The sequence below is a fragment of the Macrobrachium rosenbergii genome, chromosome 6, assembly GCF_040412425.1.
Source record: "Macrobrachium rosenbergii isolate ZJJX-2024 chromosome 6, ASM4041242v1, whole genome shotgun sequence".
In the NCBI taxonomy this organism is placed as follows: domain Eukaryota; kingdom Metazoa; phylum Arthropoda; class Malacostraca; order Decapoda; family Palaemonidae; genus Macrobrachium; species Macrobrachium rosenbergii.
In genome coordinates, this window is record NC_089746.1 from 12,512,195 (window position 1) to 12,522,194 (window position 10,000).

Genomic DNA, 10,000 nt, shown 5'->3' on the forward strand with positions numbered 1-10,000 from the left:
CACCATCCGTTCACGAGATAGAGGGTGAGAGTAAGGAGCCTCTCTGCTGCAGCATCCTGTCGAGAGAGAAAGAGGGGGGAACGTTACAGGTACGAAGAGATAAGGTGCGATGCTGTAGAAAGGGGATGGAATGGGAACGTTTCGGGTACATCTTTTGTGAACTTGGCCTCTTTGTTCCTGGCAGATTTATTTTAAAACCGTAAGAGGAACGGAGAGTGACCATTATTACATTCTCACTGAAAGTACGAGGAACTCGAATGCCGGCGATAATCTTACGGTTCGTGTCGTTTGTTTGTACAAACGAAAGGCGTGGGGCTTCTATTTTTTTATAGGGACGATTTGACTTCGTCTTTTATAGGTACGACGTGGGTATTGGTTTAGTTTCCTCCATTGCTGTATAATCGCTATTTTGACTTACTTCCATATATTGGCGGAACTTCCCAAATTTTAGTACACAGCTACCCTTAGAATTAATGTATTGACAGTTTTTAGATATCTTTTATTGTTCTGGTGTAACTGCCTTGGGTGTTTACGTAATCAAGAGTTGTATACTCTGTAAACATCCTTTGGAATATGTGAACCATTTCCCGTTTGGAGTTGCAACCAAGAACGTACGTTCTTTACGAGTCTGAGTAAAAAGTTAATTCTTCCAGGAATAGCCAACAAAGTAGTCAACGTCTGAAACAGCTAACAAGGGAACTGTTTTCAAGAATTTCTTCAGAAGTAGCAAACTCCTGAAACAGCTAACAAAGGAACGGTTTTCAAGAATTTCTTCAGAAGTAGCAAACAAAGTAACTAACCCCAGAAACAGCTAGCAACGGAACAGTTTTCAAAGGTGTGTAAATCTGTAACGAAATGATGATGCCTGTAGACATCCACTGTCATGATGACCCCCATACAGGTGTTTTGGATTGAACTCGTGTACAGGTGTATAGGTCATTATTAGTACCTGCACGAGGTAGTAATTATACCAACGTTACGTAAAGTAAGGTGTACGACGTATATATAGGTGATGGTATTGAGTGCATGAGGTCATGCACTCAATACCATTCGTACGAGAAAACACATTGCCAAATGTTTACCCTCTTGCTCTTTGTTCCTCTCTCTCTCTCTCTCTCTCTCTCTCTCTCTCTCTCTCTCTCTCTCTCTCTCTCTCTCTCTCTCTCTCAGGGGGTAGTACCGTCAGTGCACCTCACGCAGTACACTGTAGGCACAACTTTAGACTATCTGCAGCGGCCCGTAGCTGCAACCCCTTTCATTCTCTTTCTTCCATCTTACTTTCCAACTCTCCTAATATTTGTTTCACAGTGCAACTGCGAGGTTTTCCTCCTGTTAAACGTTTTAAACCTCTTGCTCTTAATTTCTCTTTCGGCGCTGAGTGACCTCATAGGTCCCAGCTATTGGCCTTCGGCCTAATTTCTATACTCTCTCTCTCTCTCTCTCTCTCTCTCTCTCTCTCTCTCTCTCTCTCTCTCTCTCTCTCTCTCGATGACGTAACCGTAACCTATCCAAGTTACTGCCATGGATATAATCCCAGTTGCTTCATCCTTGTTTGTAAACATACCACTTTGTGTGGGAAGCGTTCTGTCAGCAAGGCGTAGCTCGACCATTGGGTTGCTCGGATTGCAGATTTTTAGTCAGTTAGTGATGTCTTTTTCTTTACCCTTCAAGTCAGTCTTGGTTTGTATGTTGAATTATGTAGTGAGAATCTATAAATTACATTATAAATGTATGTGATAAATATTGTTACCTAGCCAAACAGTTTTTATAAATATTTGCAGTAAATATTGACCTGGTCAGACAGTTTTCTTTCAAGTCAGTTTGATTCATTATCGGAGGCTGGTTAAAATAATTTATGCCTATTTATAATTGTGTGAGAATAGAGTTTATTCTCTCTATTCCAAACCAAAGGATAGCAGTTGAAAAAGACACAGCAACTAAACCATACAATCCGAACATTCCTTATTTTCCCCTGGTAAATGTGGGAAGGGGTGGCTTAATGAGTAACCCAAGGCGTCTAAGACTGGATAGCAGTATATATTCAGTTGTATTAAAACCAGTGTTCATCCCGTAAGAGGGGGGGCGGTCAGTGCCGTCAGTGCACCTCGCGTAGTTCACTTTAGGCATTACTTAAGGTTCATTGTGGCGTCTCTTCAGCCACTAGCTGCAACCCCTTTCATTCCTTTTGCTGTACCTCCGTTCATATTTTTTCTGCTAGCTATTTTCCGCCCTCTTAATAATTGTTTCATAACGCAACTGTGAGGTTTTCCTTCTGTTACACCTTTAAAACCTCCTTTACTCTGTTTCCCGTTCAGCGCTGAATGACCTCGTAGGTCTCAGCGCTTGACCTTTGGCCTAAATTTTACATTAAAATTACTAAGCCAACTTTCACCAGTAGATAACTTTGTCGTACAGGTTTTACAAAATCACGTGATACATTTTCTCTATACAGTGCACAAACTTTGTCGTAAAGGTTTTACAAAATCACGTGATACATTTTCTCTATACAGTGCACAAACTTTGTCGTACAGGTTTTACAAAATCACGTGATACATTTTCTCTATACAGTGCACAAACTTTGTCGTAAAGGTTTTACAAAATCACGTGATACATTTTCTCCATACGGTGCACAAACTTTGTCGTACAGGTTTTATAAAATCACGTTTTCTCCATACAGTGCACAAACTTTGTCGTAAAGGTTTTACAAAATCACGTGATACATTTTCTCCATACGGTGCACACCAAGTGGCACAAAAAAAAAAAAGTTGAATGTTTACCTAGAAAGTTTGGGAAGAGGCAAAGTGCAGCAGCAGACCATGGTACTTTTGAAGCCACGATGTGCTAGCCTTCATTTAGCCCTGTAATTTACTTAGTAGTAGCTTTCAAAATAGGTTTTAACCTAGTGACTGGATGGGGACGCCCACGCACACTTCGCGTAGAGTGGGGTTGTGGATGACAGGCGTTGAAATCAATAGACGCTGTAACTGCATGACTTAATGACTTCAGTCCACGTCTGTGCGTCATGCAGTTGACATCTTTTTTGCGTGAGCTCTCGCGTTGTTTCGATTAGCAGCTTAGAAGACTTAAAATGATTTTTCGGGAGCATTAATGATTTGCAGACAGTATTAACTTGAATTGTTCATGAGTCTGGGGACAATCCGTAGGGCGAATGTATTACTTTCGCAGCTTTCGTGTACCGAATTAAGGTTGATATTTGTGAATCATACAACTGGTAAAGGGTGCCCAGGTTGACTTGAGAAACGGAAATATATTTTCTTTAATATTAGGTGATCCTGATCACCTAATCCTAATATTAGGTGTTCAAACACCTAATTCTAATATTAGGTGATCCTAATCACTTAATCCTAATATTAGGTGGCCCAGTTACCTAAATACAAATTTTAGGTAGTTTTGGCTAATTGGAAATTAAAGGCTACATAATGTGTGGCTTGTAAAGTGTTGGAAGTTTAACACAAGATGGGGCGTAATGGTCGTGTTGTAATGCATCGTCTATTCTGGTATCCTAACAGCAACTTTGCTTTGTTTGAGATTTGGTTTTGATTGCATTAATTTTTTTATTTGGTTGTGGCGAAGTGACCAAGACTGTCATGATATACTGTATGTATCAAACAAGGATTAGTTAAATACATGCTAATCTTTCAGATGTGTGACCGACATGCCTAATTAGTGGCAGGTTAGGTAATTCTCCTTTCACTATTAAATTTTATATACAGTGTTTTGTGAATGCCGTACACAAATACCAGGGTTACGTAGGTTTTTTGTGTTTAGTTTTTCAAAAAACATCCTTTGGTAGGTGATACAAGAAATTGTATAGTCGTAGGCTTCCCTCTTGCCAGCCGTAATGTGGCCTGAGGCGGGTAATGTCACTGATGTATTAATTATTTAGATGATCTTTTCGTTGAGAAGAGCATCATCATCTCCCCCCCCCCCATCCCATTTTCCTAGCCTTAAATGCCATCCGTTCATCCTTTACAGTCATCCTTGTAGCACTTGTATTGAGACTGCCAGAGATATATAGGGATTTGGCACTCTCCATCTTTTCCTCCTCAGCGTTAGGCTTAAGAGTCCTTGCCATGCTAATGGTTTTCTTGACAAACATGACCATTTTTTCGTAGAAAATGAAGGTAAAGGGTCTTCTGCTTAGGATTTCTGCTCTGGTAACTTGGCTGATCTGGATTTGTCTTATAGCATTCCTTGGTCCAAGGAAACCATGTTTTCCATTGATTCGTCTGTCATGCTTTATGGAATTTTTATTTCCTGTACTGTAATTTTCTCTTATCCTCAGGCATTGCTACGTTTGAAGTTGGGTGGCTTATTAATAAGGACCTCTATTACATTCCATGATTAGCAATTGGTGGACAAGCATTCTGTCATATACTGCCTTTTACCGTAAGGGTAATAGTCATTCACACTGAGGGTTAAATTTTGGGATTCGTTCATACACAGAATCGTTTCAATGTTGGTACATCCGAGACTTTTTCTTCCGCTGTTTAATGCAGGGCGGATCTGGCCTGAATTTGCCACAGAATGGGTAAGCTGACACGCACCAGTCGCCACATTGTGCCGTGATCTTTAAAGAATGTCCCGTTTTTATGAGTCACTTTCATCCTTCGCCACCAGATTATGAACTGTGTCCTTGTGTGGTGCCTAAATATCTTATTGTAACCAGTTTCCAATTTCTTTGTAGTTTAGAAATTCTTGTACTTGGAAGAAATTTATCATTGAGTGTAGGACACCCGAGCTAGATTGAGGCTGGCTGCTGCTGTTGGTGGTGGTGCTGTCAGTAGAAAAATATATTGACTGGGTTGAGCGTCAAGTGTGGCTCATCTATTTGCTTCTCTGTTATTTTCATTTCGTTGTGGGAACCCAAACCACTTACATCATTTTATTGTATTAAATATTAGCGGTCATTTTTCTCTAAGGTGACTCGTGATCACACCTTCAGGAATTCCGTGTGGCAGAGATTGTCTCATCACGTAATGCCTCCTGCTGTCGTGCTTTGTTGAGATGAGGAATGCTCATGATGGCGTTGACGGATCTCGTGATTCAACAGAACTCTGTTGGTGGGGGTTGCTCCTGTTCCTGCCGTTTGCTCCCGTTGACGGATCTGATGATTGCCCGGACGTTACTGTGTACGCATGACGGACGGATTGTTTTTGCCTTGCTGTCATGGTTAGAAGTACGAGTTGACATTAGTCAGAGCAGCTACATTTTCGGGTGACGGATTGAAATCTTGCCCAGTGCGTTGGGAGGTGCAATTTTTTTATTTATTTTTTTTTTTCTAAACCAGAGTTCTATTGCATCCCAGGTTTTGTGATGGACACTAGCCAGTTATTATTATTTTTTTTTTTTTTTTTTCAAAGCAACGTAACTATTACTTATAAAGTAGCTGCTGTAGAAGCATGTTTTTCATTATTTAGAAGTGGAAATAATCCTTTCAAACAGTTACAAACGCAGGCTTTTGAAATATACAAACACAGGCTCTTGAATTATTGTTTCATGTGTGACATTGACCTTCATCCACATTTTTCATGCATACATTTATGACATCTATACATACGAACACGCATTTTTGAAATCCCATTTATTTACAGTATAAAAAGTAACAGAAGTCATATTGGAAAGTTGTATCAGTGTGATTTTTCTTGTTTTTCTAACATTTTCATGTCAATCATAATCTGATCCACCTCCCTTGTAATTAATGGTCACGTCGTTTAATCCTGATTTATTTGAATGGCCACAATGACTTCTGAACTTCTGTTTTTGTATGTGGTTATGACTGAAAGCCTTGAATCCAGATAAGAAATAAACAAAGAAGTCTTCTTCCGTTGTAGAATTCGAACCTGTCCAAAGATAGGAGACTGAAGTCCACTGCTGGGAGAAGTATTTTAGGATTCGTAATTTCTCATTATGTTAAACTGGTCTTCCCCTATAGGTTATTGGGAAGAAGTGTAATAAACCGGAGAGAGAGAGAGAGGAAATGTGTTCATCGCGGACTGGTTGTAGTGATGAGTCATCACTACATAAACGCATCAGCTGATTGTGTAGCGGCATTTGCCTCTTACCTCCCACCCCCCCCCTCCCCCTCCTGGTCGCTTCCTGTATGGTGGAGAACCCATCCCCCTCCACCCCCACCCTTCAGTCCATCTCTAACCGGTCCGGGTATACATATATTGCACGATCTTGGAATCAAGAAAGTGTGTAGAGCTGAATTTAGTAATTTTTTTTTATTTATATTAGGAAGGTTTTATTTTCTGCTGATTTTTGTAGAATATTTGCAGTGCATGGAGCTACTATCACAATATTTTAATATATTTTGTATCACCTTGGGGCCGTTATATTAACAATATCTTTGATATCCTTGTATGATAAAAGTGAATTAAACTGAGTTTAAAAGGGAAGCCAACTCATAAAAAAAGCCCAACTTAATGAACTTTTTTTATGCTACAGGTGTTGAAACCATTCGTATATTAGATATATGTTATGTTATGTAAAAGCATAATCCAAAAAAATGACTTGCAATGTCGGTAGGTGTTTTCGGTATCCGAGAATCGATTAATCCGCTCATGAATAATGTATTGCCTCGCTCTTTTCCTCACTAAGATCCAACTTTACGTCTTAAACCAGTGCCTACCAGTTCTGGGCAAGAGGTAAAGCGTGTCTTGCATAACCCGTTTGTACACTAGTGTGTGTTTTTTTTTTGTATTCCATGCACATGGGAAACACACACACGCACATATATATATATATATATATATATATATATATATATATATATATATATATATATAATATATATATATATATATATATATATATATATATATATATATATATATTATAATATATATATATATATAAGATAAACTATATATATAATTGTTTTTCTATGTATGTATATAGATAAACTACAGTCAATTGCCTTTATATACAGTATATATATATATATATATATATATATATATATATATATATATATATATATATATATATATATATATATATATATATATAATTTCGTAATGCGTTTTTGATCATGAAATGTAAGTCATCATCTTAGTTAGACGCTAGTAAAGGATCGATATATGAGCCCGTAAATGCATTTGTTCGTTCACAGTGTGTCAGACCCTCCCTCGGTGCTCGCTTTAATGTTGTCGAAGGTTTTTTTTTTTTTTTTTTTCAGTTGACTGTGAAACCCTGTCAGAGTGACGTCGTTGTGACCTTTATATGAAATTCTATAAAGCAGTGTTGCATTTAATCTCAGTTTTAGTAGATGATGCGGTGTTGTTTGTATTCGGTTACCCTCGCAGGGTTTAAAGATTCCAGATGTTCTTATAATGCGATTTTGATCCTTCAAAAGCCTTTTAAGACAGTTGTTATTGTTGTCATATTTTTATATTTGTATAAAAGAGGGCCACTGGGATTGTTACGGGTCTGCTCTCGTTCGCTGTAGCAATTAACCGTGAGTATTTAGTATTAAAAAGTATTTAGTACTGAAAAGAAACTTGCTGGGCTTTATGATAATTTGCTAACTTGAACATTGTGCATTGAGCCTTAGGGTTATCTTATGATTGTTCTTATGTTAGTCCCAAGGATAAATATGAGATGTTTATACGTAATCATGAGATCATTAAACTGAGGCAATTGCGCGTAGTTCTTTAAAATTTTCCATAAGAATCTTTAAAATTTTCCATAAGAATTTGAATCGTGTCCGGACAGAGCTAGCGTGGATGGTCAATGCTTAAGTCTCTCTCTCTCTCTCTCTCTCTCTCTCTCTCTCTCTCTCTCTCTCTCTCTCTCTCTCTCTCTCTCTCTCTCTCTCCATTTATGCGATGGGGATAGTGGCAGAGACTTCGCTACTTAGTTTGCAAACTGTTTTGTCCTGGCATTCTTTGTTACGTGAACGAACCATTTGTTTAAAAGTTCACTTAGGAGATCATCCAATTGCATGACCTTCAGGCCCAACCCTTCGCGTAATTATACATTATTAGTAAGCAGTATTGTATGCTTAGGGTTATGGCGATAACGTTTCTTATGGTGTTTGTAGACCTCTTAAAAAATACAGTACCATAGAATGTAGAGAACATTGTCAGGTATACAATCATGTTTGTGACTTAGATGCAAAAAATGACTTGAGATTTTCAGAGAAGTAAAAAAAAAAAGTCAGTAGTTCGCGAGCTTCAATCAGGAGACAAGTGGAAAAAAATTTGAAGTACATATGAACCGGAGGGATAGTTTTTTAGTGAGGGAAATTGACTGGATATTTTTTCTCCTCTGATGGTAGAAGCTTGTAAAGTGCTTGCCAGCGCATGTGACACACACGTGTGTTTGTGTGTGTATATTATATACACTATACATATACGGTGTATATATTATATATACATACAGTAATATATATATATATATATATATATATATATATATATATATATATATATATATATATATATATATATATATATATATATAGAGAGAGAGAGAGAGAAGTACAGCTGCCATTTACAAATGCCTTATTTCAAGTAACTGTACTTTTAGAAACTTGCTTGGTCGTAACCATCAAATTCTGAGGTACCGGCTGTCCCGTAGTCATACGATTGTGTCATTATGAAGGAGAGTGCTTCTTACTGCCTTTGAGTTGGTCGTATGACTCATGGCTCTCTCTCTCTCTCTCTCTCTCTCTCTCTCTCTCTCTCTCTCTCTCTATATCTATATATATATATATATATATTATATATATATATATATATATATATATATATATATATATATATATATATATATATATATATATATATATATATATATATATATATATATATATATATATATATATATATATAAAAGCTCCCATTTACAAATGCCTTATTTGAAGTAACTGTACTCTTAGAAAAATGCTTGGTCGTAACTTGCTTTAAACTTGAATATTCTCGGGATAGTAATTAACGAGCACATTGTTTTTTCGTCTTTAAAATAAAGCTATTTTATAGTAAAAATGCCTTATGCTTATTTAAGCGTCTTATTTTTGGCGCCTTAAAGGTAATAAATTATTCGTGTATTTGTCTAACGCTCGCAGTTACAGTGGCATTTCAACTCCGGCAAGGTTAATTTATGCGGAGGCCGACGGGGTAGTGTATCGCAAAGAGATTAACTAAACGAGATTCTATGGAAGGGAGACGGAGACGACAAGTTGGGTCGTGGTTTTAAGGAAGTTGTTGTTGTTGTTGTTGTTGTTGTTGTTGTTGTTCTTCTTGTTCTTCTTCTTCTTCTTCTTCTTCTTCTTCTTCTTCTTTTTTTCTTCTTCTTTTGATGATCAGCTCTTGAAAATGTCTTCCTTTATCACGGGAAAAATTATATATATATATACATTATAAATATTATATATATATATATATATATATATATATATATATATATATATATATATATATATATATATATATATATATATATATATATATATATATAAATGAAGATTTCAACGTTGTGGTAGTCATCGAGTCTAGGTTAACGTTACCGGGATGAATTTTACTGTAGTTTCCAGTTTCTCCACTGAAAAGATTTTATCCATTTCCCATGTAAAGCGAGCATTTCCTCTAATTACGCACGATGTGTCTGGGAGAGGCTGTGGTCTCCGTTCCACGGAATTTGTTGGAGGCAGAGGCTGTGTCACACGGTTTAGTGGAGCCACCGGAGTTACAGTGTAACAACGAGTGTACCTCAGATTGCATAATGAATTGCTCGTCATGGAAACTCGGCCTGTGGCAGGTTCAGGTTCCTCCCGGTGCTACTTTTGGTGAGATGCCATACGGAGAGAAGTGCTGAGTACCTTCGCCATTCGTCGTTATCATCGTCAATTTTAGTGTCTTCATTACTATCATCATGGACGTCATCGGTTCCATTATAATCATAGCGTCATCATTATCATCATCTACATTATATTCGTCATTGACATAATCATTTTCTTTTCCCTAAGTCCCTT

General features: G+C 37.3%; 1 protein-coding gene across 12 annotated transcripts in view; it reads left to right on the plus strand.

Annotated features, from left to right (window-relative positions):
* Positions 1 to 10,000, plus strand: part of Uba1 (ubiquitin-like activating enzyme 1) — a 132,606-nt gene that overhangs the window by 55,673 nt on the left and 66,933 nt on the right. Inside the window, exon 1 of one of the 12 annotated variants that reach the window (XM_067104926.1) lies at positions 1 to 89. This exon is cut by the window's left edge and continues 69 nt beyond it. The exons of the other annotated variants lie outside the window; for them this stretch is intronic. The gene's annotated coding sequence lies outside the window, so the exon portion shown is untranslated. The remainder of the gene's footprint in view (positions 90 to 10,000) is intronic. 12 annotated transcript variants of the gene reach the window in all.